The sequence below is a fragment of the Vicugna pacos genome, chromosome 4 (genome assembly GCF_048564905.1).
Source record: "Vicugna pacos chromosome 4, VicPac4, whole genome shotgun sequence".
Lineage (NCBI taxonomy): Eukaryota > Metazoa > Chordata > Mammalia > Artiodactyla > Camelidae > Vicugna > Vicugna pacos.
The window spans coordinates 9,742,710-9,757,398 of NC_132990.1; the positions used below are offsets into that span (position 1 = coordinate 9,742,710).

Sequence of the window (14,689 nt, forward strand, 5' to 3'; positions counted from 1 at the left end):
ACTACAATTCATTAGGAGATGCAGGAAAAACAACGCATCCTGAAGACCCACGTCTGAACAAGTAAAGAAGCTTTTATGCAAGATGAATCCAATCAAAGTTGTCCAGTGGACGTGATGCTGTCTCTGGTAAGCCTGGGTGACTTCCCAGTCCTCACTAACTGCGCCCACGCAGGTGTGGATTTACCAGAGCATTCAGAGCAAGTCTCAGGAGTGCACCCCCTCATAGCTGGCTTGCTTACTGGATCCTAAGGGGATGATAATTACAAGCCAAGGCCCCTCTATGGGGCCCCTGCTTTCTAAGAGCTTTCAAAGAGCTAGAGATTAATGCACAGGGAGCAAAGTGTTCCCATGAACTAATTTCTCTTTGTGATGGACTTGTAAGTGCAGAAGTACAGGAAACACGTGGAAGCACTTGTGGCAGAAAGGACCCAAGACCTAATGAATGAAAAACCAAAAACCCACCTCCTGCTCTATAGTAAGCAATGCTTTATTGAAGTACAATGTCTATAATAAAGGCCAATTTAGTTAGTTCATGCATTTCTATTTGACTTGTTTTTCTGGAATGCTCTTTTCTGAGAGCTAATTGCTGAAGCTATGGAAATAACAATTTTACATCTTTGTTTTAAAATCCTGTGTTCTGATTGCATGAGTTTTTAAGGGTCAGTTCTCATTTGCACTAGAATTTTGATAACTCAAGCCCCTTTAACAGAAGTCAATGTGTGTCAAAGGTTGAAGGTAGAAGACGAATCCGTACATGTAATGCCAAGGAAAGGATTTAATATAAGGCAGCTGTGTGACAGTCTTGCAGGGAAGTGCCCAGCCTCAGGGCAGGTGGAGCTGGGAGAGCAGCCCTCCTAGGAAGCTGCAGGGGGTGGTGCTCAGGCAGGAAGAGGACTCAGCCTGGCAGTGGAGTGGAGCAGTGTGGTACAGACATGGTTTACAGCTTGGGCTGTGTTGGGCTAGATTAGTGTCCCAGCTCTGCCTTTTTCTAGCTTTGTGATCCTTGGGCACGTCACTTTATGAGCCTCAGCTTCTTTATCTCATGAAATAGGGATTAATTCGTAGGAGTGTCATATTAGATGAGTTAATTAAATGAGTTAAGGCATGTCATGCTCTTAGCAAGTGCCTGGTACAGTAAACAGCTCAGTGGATATGATGATGGTGATGATGATGATGACGACGACGACGACGACGTGAATAGACCAGGATCTTTGTTTGAAGGATCTGCCAAACCAAGGAAGCAAATGGGAACTGGGTACCTGCCACAGGGGGTAACCATCATATAAGTGCCTAGGCAAGGTCCACCAGCATCCCAGCAGATTGTTCCCATTATCTTAAGGACCAGAGCTTTCTGTCCTCTGCTCTGTTGAGTGGGCTAGGGTGGCCCAGCATGTGCTGGGCATGGGGGTTCCCCATGTGGTTATTGCAGAAGACCTGGTTTCCCCCAGCAAGGTACTGATCAATCCTGGCTGCATGCTACAATCCCCTGGGCCTTTCACAATAAACTCATGCCTGGACCCCACCTCTCAGGCATTCTGCTATAATTATTCAGGAGGAATATTCAGGCATTAGTATTTTAAAAGCTCACTGGTGGACACTAATGTGCATCCCTGCTTGCCCTAACTAGCAGTTCAACAAGTAAACTGAGCATTATTTTAATGCAATGAAAACTGTAAACATCTAGTAGCGAGATAAGTGCCAAACTCATAATTCTTTAGTAACCCATTCGAATAATTGGTTCTTCTCTTTGACCTCTTTGCAGCATTTGACACCTCTGACTCCTTCCTCCTTTTTGAAGCTCTCTCCTCCCTGGCTTTCCCTACTCCCTCTCTCCTCTTCACCTCCTGCTGCCCAGCAGGCTCCCCCACAGTCTTTTTAGCAGCTCTGCCTCTGTCATACACACCTTGGATGCTGACAGTTTCCTGGGGGCTGTCCTTGGCATGATTTTCACTTGCTCTAAACCCCCTATGGTTGAGCTCCTGCTCTCAGCTTCCATCACTACCTATGTGTCAGTGATTTCCAAACCTGGAATTTTAATGCTCCATCTGTCCCGAGATCTAGGTGTGTGAGTTCCAGCCATCAACCTGGATGTTCTGGGCCATTTAGGCTACAACTGTGTGGCAGTCTTTTTATTTATCCTCAGTTGCCTCAATGGTAATTCCTAACCTTTACTGCTTGCCTTACATTAACCTTCTTAATCCCATCTGTCCTCACTCTCAATGGATCACCTTGCTCCACCATCCCGCCTTCCAAATGATGGGCTCCAGCGTGTGAAACTGACCAGCGTTCCCCACTTCCAGCTATCACCAAACTTATCAAATGAAGGCCTATCTTCACCTTGTTTCTTCTTTTCTCAGAAGAGGGCCTGTGCCTTCTGCTTTCCAAGGCCAGCCTCTCCACTTGAGTTCTGAATCGCATCTTGCTGCCTCCTTTCATTTAGGCATCGAACTGATACTTAACTAATTATTTACTATGTGCTGGCATTGTATTAGGCAGGCAACACAGCAGTACACAAGACACACTGATTCTCTGCTCATGTGGTGCTCAGAATCTAGCAAAGGAAGACAGAAAATGTACAAACTAGCGAATAGTTATATAGTGTATCAGGTGGTGGTAAGTGCTGGGAGAAAAAGCCACGTGAGGAGGGAGAGGGTGACTGGGGCTGCTGTTTTCTGTGGTGTGGTCAGAACCCTGAATGAAGTGAGGGGCATCTGGGGGTAGGAGTCCGGAGGCACCCAGGCAGGAGCATCCTTGGAGTTGGAGGGACAGCAAGGGGGTCAGTGGAGGAGTGGGACAGGGAGGCAGGGAAGTAGAAGATAAAGTAAAAAGTGAGAGGCAGCAGGGGCAAGCTTAGGCATGAGCTCTCTGGTCCCTCAATGTTGAGGTCAAGGGCATGGAGAGGACAAGCCTGCAAAGGAGACTGAGAAGGAGCAGCTGGAATCAAGATTAGGTGCTGTTTCAGAAGCCAAGCAGGAAAAGTGTCTCCCTCAGGAGGGAGTGATCAACTGTGTTAAATGCTGCTTCTAGTCAAGTAAGATGAGCTTGATTCTTAAATCAACCGCTGGATGTGGCAATGCGGAGGGTCCTGGTGGCCTTCACAAGAGCAGTTCGGTGGAGTGTTGAGGAGAAAAAAGCCTTCACTGGAGAGTATTTAGGGGACAATAGAACAAGAGAAAGAGGAGACAGCAAATCTAGGCTAGGAGTTTTGCTCTAAAAGAGAGAAGAGAAATACGGCCATATCTGAAGTGGTCAATGAGTTTCCTTTTTACAGTAATTTAGGAGGTGGAATGTTGAAGGAAGGGCCCAACAGAAAGGGAAAACATTGATGGCTCTTGCTGCATCGGTGATTTGGTACCTGCAGTCTCTTCTTTGGCTCTTGCATCGTCACCTCAGTTTACCTATATATGCAGTCTTCCTTTCCTTCATGTAATTCAAATCCCAAGAGCTCTGGAACGAGGCCGTCCTTAGTGCAGCTTTGGTTTCTTCCACTTTCTGGGCTGTGTGACTCAATCTCTTTGAATCTCTAAATAATCCTGACAAGGCTAGTGTGAAAATGAAGTGAGATAATGAATATGAGGAACTTAGTACCTGATTCTTAAAAGGGGTGCTGCAAATGTTAGTTCTCCTACGAAGGAGCAAGGTTGGGATGGGAGAGTGGTGGGAGTGGGAGGTAGGGTTGAGGGATTGGGGGTGGCTTAATTTGAACTTCCTTATCCTGAAGAAAATTTGGTTTCTGTCCTCCTAGCTAAAGAACTTGCTTGTTGAAAAGCAATATGCGCTCAGTGATTTCTTTTCACCTCTTATTTGTTGATCAGCCCATTGTGGTATGGCTCCTGTTCCCATCATTCTACAAGAATTGCCCTCACCAAGGCCAAGACTTACACCAGAGGTTATTTTTCAGTTCTTACCTTAGTTGGTGAATCTAAAATTTTTGAGAAGTTGATCACTCTTTTCTTTTTGTTTCTTGGCTTCTAGGATACTATGCTCTTTTGTTTCTTTTCCCATTTTCTCTGACTTAAGGATAGTCTAAGACATATAGGTTCAAACCAAGGCATGTGGATCCTGGAAAGATCAAAATTTGTTTGCCTTTCAAAACTATTTTACTTGGAAAAAAAACCCCATTTTATTTGAATGTTGTCAGTATCTGTAGCTGAGAAAGCGGGCTCTAGATTTAGACCTCCTTGAATTTAAATCTCAGCTCTTCCACTCTTCCTCCATTGGTGATACCTGCATCATAGGATGGTTGTGAGGATTCAGTGAGTTGGTCCACATAAAGTGTTTAGACCAGTGCCTGGAGCAAAATAAGTGTTAGTGATGATGTTGATTATGATGATAATGAAGATGGTGGTGGTGATGATGGAGAGGAGGGGCTGAGCAGGAACTGTGTAGGTTTGGAGGCTCCCAGGCTCCCACACCCTTCCCCACACCCCAAGCAGTTCAACTGTGGTCCCCAATCTGCAAACTCTACTAAGCAGAACCAGAGTTGCTGCGGTTAATCAGATCTGCCTTCCTTGGAAGGCTGGAGGGGGACAATCTTTTATTTTACAGCATGTCCTTTAGGGCTGTCAGTCTCCTTCCCAGGCAGGTTGTCTAAGCATTCCACATCAATCATATATGGTAGAAGCCCCTCTAGGGGAGTTTTGGTGAATACAGTTTTCTCCTTCTCGCTGCATTTGCATTGATATTTTATTAACTAGTGGTGACTGACACTGCTCTGGATGACCAGCCCCCACAGTCCAGCTCAATTCTGACGACACCACTGTTTCCGTCAATGGCCTTCTCTGCTTAACTTCCGTTAGATGCCCTTTCACTCCAAAGTACTGATGTTTATTGTTGGCTCTGGTCTGCTTATTTAAATTTGGTGCCCTGGGCAGTCCAGGTCTGGGCTTCAGGTAGGCCATGAATCCCTGAAATCACGTATGAGATTGATGCATTTTCTGGGAGAGGGCCCATGTTTTTAATCCATATTCTCAGATGGAACTCAAGAATAAAGAATGGAGGGGAGGGTATACTCAGTGGTAGAGTGCATGTTTAGCATGCATGAGGTCCTGGGTTCAATCCCCAGTACATCCATAAAAAATAATAATAATTAAAATATAAAAAAATTTAAAAACCTGAAAAAAAAAAGAATGAAGAATCAAGCTAATCTGGGTAGTTCTGTTTATCAGCCTCTGGAGTCCTTGACTGTCCTGCTCTGTGGACACAGAGGAGTTATTCTCTTCCTTTCAGTGGGATGAGTGCCTTTCCAAATCTATCTGAAATGACCCCCCTTTGGGCAGAGACATGCCATTCCTTCCTGTGTAACCCTTTAAACCTTCTCCTGGCCAGAGGAAGCCAGGATTTTATATTCAGCTGGCACACACATGCAATTTATGGTATACATTTCTGTTTTTCTAACAGGATTGTGTGTTACTTATGTGTGGGGACTGAATTTTATTCATTTTTGCGTCCCCAGTGCCTGGGACATGGTAACTGCTTTGTAAATATTGATCGGAAGCCTGACTACATTTTGTATTCCTCAGTTAACTACAAACACAAGAAACAGCAATATAGGCAGGTCATGGTGCATTTGTAAGTTTTAGCTAATTACCAGGGTAGGTTATGAATATATATATCAAAAATGACCTATTGAGACAGAAATTCCTGAGGGGGATATAAAAATATCACCCTATTTCTTTCACTGAAAAAATACAAAATCTGATTTTCCCACTATTATTAGACTCCAATAAATATTCATCCTTTATCCCTCCGGGGGGTCCCAAGCTTCCTGCAAGTGAAACAAGTGCTAAATGTGCCCAGTAAATCACTCCGATGGTTTTTGCCCTCTGGCCAGAATGGAGATCTTAGTTGGTTTGCTTCTTCCAGTAACGTTAGATTTTTTTAAATTCCCCAAGACTAGAGGAGGCAGGTACAATTGTTCATGTACCACCAAACTCCCTGTGAAGAAGGTAATAGCCTGCTCTTGGGAACAAAGGGTTCCACGAACCCCACCCCACCAGAGTTCAAAGTCCCAGAGCTCTCTAACAATACTCACTGCTTATACCAACTAACTTGCAAATCCCTGTAAGGCTGGGCCTGCTTGACTCACCCTGAAAGGTCTTGGTTTCCATAGTGCTGCCTCGAGTTTGAGGAGACATCAATCTAATGACCAGAGTGCTGGGTCAGTAAAGCCTAGTGTGAATGGGATTACAGGCAGAGCTTCCATTCCTCTGGTTAAGCCTCCTTGTTTCCCTGCCCCTAACAGCACACATGACCCCACTCAACATTGGTCCCAGGAGAGCCAGGTTAGGGAATGTGCTGGGCTTGGTACAAATGCATTACGGCCAGGCAAACAATACAAACACCACCTCACTACTGTGTGGAGGACAAAACGATCGAGAATGTCAGTGGTGACAAATGATGCCACAGACATGAGGATTGGGCCCCATGTGTCCTTTTCCTTGAGGATAATTAACTGTTTTAATTCATACCTGAAAAACAGCCATGTTACCGAAACAAGCTGCTGATGACCTGAGGGAAGGCTGACCTTGCCAAGCTGAGTTACCTGAGTGCATCCACCTTTTTCGGGTATATTAACACAACTGGAGTTGGAATTTCAACTCAAAAGTCAGAGAGATGAAGCCATCGACAGTATTACATAATTTGTGCATGGCAACATAGCTGGAGAGGAAATAACATCTGCAAAAGAAGAAAATGCAGGCGTTTGAGTAAAGTGGCAGTGTGTTTACCACTTAGGCAAGCTGTTAATTAGATACGTTGGCGTGATTTGGTTAAGTCCTTCTGCCCCCACCACTTTTTAAAAAAAGTTTTAAATCGATTTCTTAGAGCTAAAAGGTATCCAGTTTAGCAAAAACAGCAGGAAATTGTTTTGGGAAGGTATATTTATTCATCTTAGGGAATGTGTTTCAAAGAAGTAAATAGGCCATATTGTTCTTCCTCTCCACAGCAAAGGATACAGTGGCCCCAGGAGTGATGGGGCAGAATCGAGGTCGCCTTGCCTGGGGGCAAGTTTTGAAAGTTCAGACAAAAACCTATAAATCGAAGTTGTAAGCTGTGAGGTTGAAACATTCTAAATGATTTGCACAAAGGCAGTCTGCCGCAGGCACTCAAAAGAGTCAGTCCCAATCTGGGGGTCAAGGGACGCTCCCTGTTTTACTGATGGAGAAAGTGAGCCCAGAGCTTAACGACACACTCAGGATCCTGCCCTGGCACCGGAGGAGACTCTCCCAGGGCTGGGGGAAGGCAGATGAGCCTCTCTCCAGCACAGAGTCTAGTATAAACTCAAAGTAATTTATCTGAAGAAATGAAAGGCCTGCTAACAACCAAGAGATAAAAGATCTAGAATGAAGGTAGGAATCAGGATGATGTGCAAGCAAACTAACCTCGACCTGGGACTTCTCTAAAGGAGCTTTGCACAGCCCTCTCAAGCTATGTAAATCTCTTGTTATATAAGCCCAGTCACTTGATTGACAGAAACGGGGCAAGGCCAGATGTTAGGGGGCGGAGTTCTCATCAAACAAACTGCCTGGCTTTGAGTACAGTCTAAGACAAATCTAAGCAAAACAAAAACAAAACCCCTCAAACCGAAAACCGAAAACCAAACAGAAAACCAACCAAACGTATCAGACAACTAAGAATATCTTCTACAGCAATTAACCGGCCCACCCCTCCTGGTATCCCTGGCTTAGAATTCTGAGAGCTTCAAAAAATTGTGCTGAACAAGGAGGGACCGCTGCTTAATCAGGTCTTACCGAATATTTTGGCTGATTTAACTTTTTTCTACCTCACTGCCCCTTTCCAGTGACATTGTGGGCTTCACTTTCCAGTGCCAGCATGCCGAACTGGTAGTGGACGTCCTGAACAGCTGTACACCAGCTTTGATGAAATTACAGATCATTCTATGTCTACAAAATGAGATGATCGGAGATGCATGTGAGTGGTTGTGGATGAATGGGCAGTCCCTTAGACATGGAATAATGTTGAATCACATTGGGAACAGAGCTAGGAATTAATGGGAGCAAATAATTTATATAAAATTTCTAACTCTCCCAAGTCATAAGTCCTTAGGAAGCAAATCTTAGTAGTCTTCATTGTGCCCATGGCTTTTCTCATAGTGGGCACCCAGAAAATGTCTATTGATTTGATCTGAGAACCATCTTTAATCAATAATAAGGGAAGAAACTGGTTTTATGCTTCTATTTTTGTGATCAGACTCTCAGGCACTTAGCTCAGTGACTTCTAACTGCCCGTATATTCACATTGACATTCTCCCTTTCCCTGTGGCCAGTGAGGGAGGGAGGTGACTATTGAAAGATGAGGTGGCTAACATGGAACAATAATTAGATAAAATAATATTAATAATCATTGCAATTTCTAATTCCAACTTTAGTTGTATAAATTGAGATGGGAAAAACGATGTTTCATTAGCTATCAGGCAAACCGAGAATAGATTTAGAAAATATTAAAATTCTTCTATACAATGCATGGTTACTGAGAATCCAATATGTGCCAGCACTGTGTTAGCACGGGAGCTCTGGAGGTTATAAGGCTGAACATGACAGACAGGATCTCTACCTGTGGGGAACTTAGAGTCTAGTGATAAATAAGAAAACTGAGACCAGGAACCATGTAGAAGAGGGAACGATGCTTCTCCCATTTTACCTCCATTACCTCACTTCCTGCTCATGCACGTCACTGCAACTGCTTAATTCCTTTTCTTTCCTTCGTTACTGAAAAATACTGCATTTTGAGGTTAATGTCGATGGAACTATCATACAGCCCTTGTGCTCATGCAATCCCTGTGTTTCCTTTTCATTACTAGAAGACACCGCATAATGAAATGAAAGTTGCTATCATATATGTTATATATGTGTATTTAATTAAACTGTATTAGCTTTGCATTTCACTCTTTAATCTCTGGTTGGGCGTTTCTTCCCTGTGCCTCTAATTCAGGATAAATGAACAGGTGTTTAGACCCAAATAGGCTGGTTTTTAACTGATCTCTGTTAATGGGTAAATATAGGGCACTGGATACACAGTAAGCAGGGATGCTTATTTTCAACAATCCCCAGGTTTAAAGGATTTTCCTTCATTCACCAAGAGTAAGCTCATTATACAGAAATGTGGATGAGGTCATAATGCTATCTCTGATGGCAAGTATGGGGTAAAAAAAAAAGAAAATTGAGATAATCCTTTGGATAAATTTGAAGTTAATTTTGCTTAGAGTTGACAGAAAATGGATTAAGTAATTTAGGCATCTAGGACTTGATTAGAACCAAAGTTCTGTCCCATCACACTTTAGGGAAGTGCTGATTCATTTGTGTTTTGGTCAAGGTCTGATGTGATGCTGAATCTTCATTTTATAATATTATCCGTTTTATTGTTGTTGCACAATTTGGTTATGCATCAGTGTGGACTTGCATACTTAGCATATGTATTAATTACCATGGTGCCGGACAATAACAAATGTGACACAGTAGAATACAGAATGTACATCTGCATAAGGGTGGTTAATAAAAGCTTCTCTTATATTTTCATTGGTAAGGGTTGATAAATTAATTATCCATTCACCTTTGAGTTTGGCCAATGGCATTCTCTGGAATGGTGGTTCTGCATTATCCCGTAGCATGTTAGAGCTGGAATACTCACAATAAAACCATCATGTATTAAGTGCTTAGCAGGATGCCAGGCTTTGTGCCAAGGGCTTCCCATGGATTATTTCATTATAGTAAATATCCTCACAGCCTCCCTCTGACCTAGATATTGTAATCCCCATTTACAAGATGAGTATGCCAAGGCTCAGTCACCTGCCCAAGGCCACACAGGAAATGAGGAGCCAGGACCCAAGCCTGTGTGATCAAGCGCTCATGCTGCTGGCTGCTCACTCTGCTGCTTCTCATAGCTGGCAGGGAATTTAGGGATTACCCTGACCAAAGGACTGGAGGCCCAAGGAAAGTTAAGTGACTTAGGCAAGTTCCCGGTGGTAGTGGCAGATATGGACCCGGGCTTGTGTTCTGTCTGGTCATGGTGAAATAGAAGACATCCACATCTTTCCCTTTTATCAGTGCATTAAACCTTGGAGTTGTCCTTTACCCTTTCTTTCTCCTCTTTTATCCAGTTAGCCAGAAAATATTGTTGATCTTTTTACCACAGTGCCTTACATGTAGTAGAGCTCAAGCAATAGAACAGTTATGAGTCAGGCTCTGCTGTCAGATTCCAGCTGGGTTCAAATCTTGGTTCTGCCTGCTGGGTGATTTGGAGGAAATTGATTACTCTCTGTGCTTCTGTTTTTTCTCCCCTATCTGTACAATGGTTGATAATAACATGGTCCACCTTATAAGCTGTTTTGAGGATTAATATGGAGAGAAGCCAGGCCCTGCCTCAGGCAGCACAGGAACTTAACTCTAAATCTTTCCCATTAAAAACAAAACATCTTTGTGTGTTGAACAAAGGAATTTTCAATAATTTATTGGTATTGTTTTGTTCTGAAGCATAGGCTATTCTTTCAGCGCTTAAGTCCCCCTTATTTATACCCTTCTAATTCCTGGTGTTTGGGTATGTTTTCAAAAATGTGTGTGTGTTTTACAGTGTGACCAAATGAAAGTAAATCAGGGACCAGGAACATTTAAAAATACAAAACAGAGGAGCACACACCCACAGAAGTGTACAGAGTACTCAACAATGCCTGCACAGTGCGTGCCCTCCTAAACGTTATTATCCACACAGCCTTCTCCTTTCTTAGCCGTAGCCCCAGTCCAGACCTTCATCTTCCTGCATTTAGGCAAAAGAAGTCCCCTAACTCATCTCCTTGCCCCTGCATTTTGCACTATTATGAGGTGAAACTATACTTTGCCCATCTTGTTCTTTTGTTCAAGAACTTAATTGCCTACAGCATCATGTCCAGACTCTCCAGGCTTGCAGACAGTTTCCCACATAACCAACATCTCCAGACTATGCTGTGGGTTTTTCCAACTGTACAGTTAGAGGGAACAGTCCTCACAAGACTGCCCTTACTTCAGGCAACAGCCACAAGTTTGATGGTCCTAGGACCATCCTCCCTTCAGGCCAGGTGGCTGCAGATTTTGGGGTCCTCACAACCACCCTTAGGTTTGATCATCTGCTGGAATGACTTATAGAACTCAGGAGTGCAATACTTATTATTACAGTCTTATTACAGCAAAAGGATGGAAATTAAAATCAGCCAAGGAAAGAGACACAGAGACAGAGTCCACAGGACAGGTCCACATGTGGAGCTTCTGCTCATTCTGCCCCTGTGTAATCACAGACAGGATCACCTCCTCCCAGTCACCATGTGTGACAATACACACAGAGGAGTGCCAACCAGGGAAGCTCACTGGAGCTCTTGGGGGCCAGAGCTTTTATTGGGACTTGATCACACACTGTTCATGTGGCTGACCTTTCGTCTCTAGCATTACAGAGGTCAGGCTGATACCTTTAGGCATCAGTTCCCTCTGATACTGCGTGGCCTTGAGGCCCCCATCATAAATCACATTGTTAGACTGTCAGTGGCCAGAGCTTCCCAGCAACAAAGACTCTCCTATCAGACAGGACACTGGCTACACTCCCATGTTGTACAGTACATCCTTTTAGCTTATCTTACAGCCAGTAGTTTGTACCTCTGCTTCTTTTTTCTTATGTTCACTAGTTTTTATATTTTTTTAGATTCCACATATAAGTAATGTCATACAGTATTTGTCCTTCTCTGACTTACTTCACTTAGTGTGATGCCCTCCAAGCCCATCCATCCAGAACTTTATTCTAGACTGGTTTGGCAGTTATTCTATTTTATTTTAATTTATATTTATTGTGGCCTAGTTCCTATGACTCCTGGATTAGAGTCCTAGGAACTAATCCAAGGGTGAGAACCTTGAGAAGTTGGGCGAACTCCAACCAGAGAGCTCTTTTGAAAAAAATGTATGCCTTAAATACCAGTGCTTTAATTTTAGTGTCCTAAGATCCCAAGATTCAGTGCTTAGTTAGGCAGGAGTACTGACTACAGTGTAGACAGATGGGTTTTTGTTGCTGCTAGGTATACAAACAAGTGGAAAAAAAAAGTCTTTAACAAAATGTCTGAATTACTGGCTTCATTCCAGATACGGCTTCAGTGTGTATTTTATTTAGACTATTCCTCAGTTGTCATGACAATAGTGTGTGTGTGTGTGTGTGTGTGTGTGTGTGTGTGTGTGTGTGTGTCTGCTGGATGGTATCTGGAAGCAGCACCTCCAGCATTCAGGCAGAAATGGAGTGGGGGATGCCAAGCACGGGGTTTCTCTCTACCATTTAAATGACAATGTCAGAGAAGGTTGTTCATTAGCATCACCTCTTCGATTAAAATCCTAGACAATCAGCTATTATCTCCAGCAGAGCGCAGCAGGCATATGTTCGAGGTCAGTGTCTAAGTTCTCATTCTGCATTGTATCAGTGCCCATTGCCATTCTAACATGTTCTGATCCTTCTGGACCTGCTGTGTCAACCTTCTCCCTCCAGCTTGTCCAGGCTCATCTCTTGCAGGAACACCCTGGATCCCTACTCTGGGGAACCACTTACAGATTTTACTGTTTCAAGCTGTGAGATTTTGTCACATTTCTCTAAAGAAGGTCAGCTTTTTAAAGACAGGTCGTTCAACTTTGAGCCAGGAAATTGATTTTGCTTACATTGAGCTGAGGACTGGATCTTTATCAGTTTTCCATATCTTTGGAAGCTCTACTGACTCTTTCAAGCTACTGGGCTGTTACTCCATAAGTGCACCTCTCACTGCATAAATGGTCTTGTGGAAGTCAAAGAATTAACATTTGATACATCATTTCATTATTTCTTACAGCTCCCAGAGTCCCTTTTCTTAGTGTCAAAGATACAAGAAAATGACTCAGACATGGCTGGTTGCCCCAAACTTTTTCTCTTGTCTGTCTTGAAGTCTGTATAAGAGGACAAGGCTATGTCAGAAAGACAAAAAAAGTAATGCTACTTGGACACAAGAACGGTTGACCCGCAGCTGCCAAGAAGCAGTCGGTTCACGTTGTGGACCAGACAGATTTGTTAGATCAGTCTGTGTCCAGATTACTCAAGCTGGGTGACTGTTGCTCTCAAAGATCCATTCCTGGAAGTTTTCCTGGACCTTTGCCCTACACGAACTTTCCAAGCTGCAAGGGGAGGTTTAGGTAAAGGTTTGGGATGGCAAGACCCTGCTAGCAGCCTTAAAATATCTGCTTCAGTTCGCTCAAGTGTTCCATTGTTTCCATTCTTGGTGGTATCTGGGGTGCCCAAGGCCAGTGGGATCCTCCATCCTGGGGAAGTGGCAAGCACAGCCCTGGACCGGGTGGCTCTGTGCAAGACCTCTGAGATTCCACGAACCCAATGCCCAGCTGAAAATCCATGCTGGGATCCACTTAGGTGAGGCAAGACAGGATAGGCGAAGAGCCTACCCGTGCCTCTTCCCATACCCCATGATGCATCAGTTTTCTGGGGAGACAATGTGACCTTATCTGTGCAGGCAAAAAAAAAAAAAAAAAAGTGAATAGTTCAACTCCATGATTGTAATGTTAACATTTTGCCAAACATTTCCCTCGGAAATGAAAGCAAGGGAAAGAAATGAATATTTATTAAGCACCATTTATTATGTGCCAGGTATAATGCCAGGCATTCATACACATGACTCATTTGACCCAAGATTAAAGATTATTGCTATGATTTGCTTTACACTTTTAAAAATTGAGGTAAACGTATATATAGTAAAGTGCACTAATCTTAATTGCACAGTCTGATGAATTTTTATCTATATATACACTTGTGCAACCAGATGAAGATAGAGAAGAGTTCCAGCACCCCAAGACTCGATCACCCCTCTTCCCCACCCCTCCCTCCCTGCACCTATCAACACCACTGACCCCTGCTAGAGGCACCCACTCATCTGATTGTATCTCCATAGTTTAGTTTGGCCTGTATTTGAATTTATGTATTCTTTTGTACCAAATGCATGCATTTCCCATACCCTATGTGTTGTTGCATGTAGCTATTAAAGATTATTTTTTAAAGAAAATCAAACACCCTTAAGGCCACAGGGAGGCATTTTATAATCATCATAGTTATTTGGTTGATTTTGTTCAGCTGGGGAAACCAACCAGCTGTATTGCTTAGAGGAAGCCAAATAGTGCGGCTATATTTACATACATAGTACCTAAAAAGACACTGAGTACTGCATGTGAAGAGAAGTTATATAAATCTTGGTCAGCCAAATGGTAATTATATTCATTTATTCCAGGTTCTGGTTATTTAGAGAGGTGAGTCTTCCCACACCCTAATTTAAAAAATGGGAATTCGTGCATTTGGGACCAAACTTAAAAGCTACAACACAAAGGCTTGTTTGCAAATATTAACAACTGCATTGTTCATAGTAGCCTCAAATTGGAAACAGCCGGAATGTCCATCACCTGGTGAATCCATAATCGAATTGTGCTATGCCCACACTATGAATTATTACTCAGCAATAAAAAGAAAAGAAATATTAATATGAACAATAGTGTGGATGAATTTTGAAAACATACTAAGCATAAAGGTCAAGTGCTACATGCTGTGTAATTTCATTTGTATGACATTCTAGAAGACACAGAACAGTTACGAGAGAGAGCAGATAAGTGGCTGACTGGGGCCCTGGTGGAAGAGGAGACTGAAG

At 43.2% G+C, this 14,689-nt stretch overlaps 1 long non-coding RNA gene across 1 annotated transcript in view; it reads left to right on the forward strand.

Annotated features, from left to right (window-relative positions):
- LOC116279973 (uncharacterized) overlaps positions 1 to 14,689 on the forward strand; it is a 183,998-nt gene that overhangs the window by 12,979 nt on the left and 156,330 nt on the right. The window contains exon 7 of the long non-coding RNA XR_012071877.1: positions 16 to 126. This is a non-coding gene — a long non-coding RNA (uncharacterized lncRNA). The remainder of the gene's footprint in view (positions 1 to 15; positions 127 to 14,689) is intronic.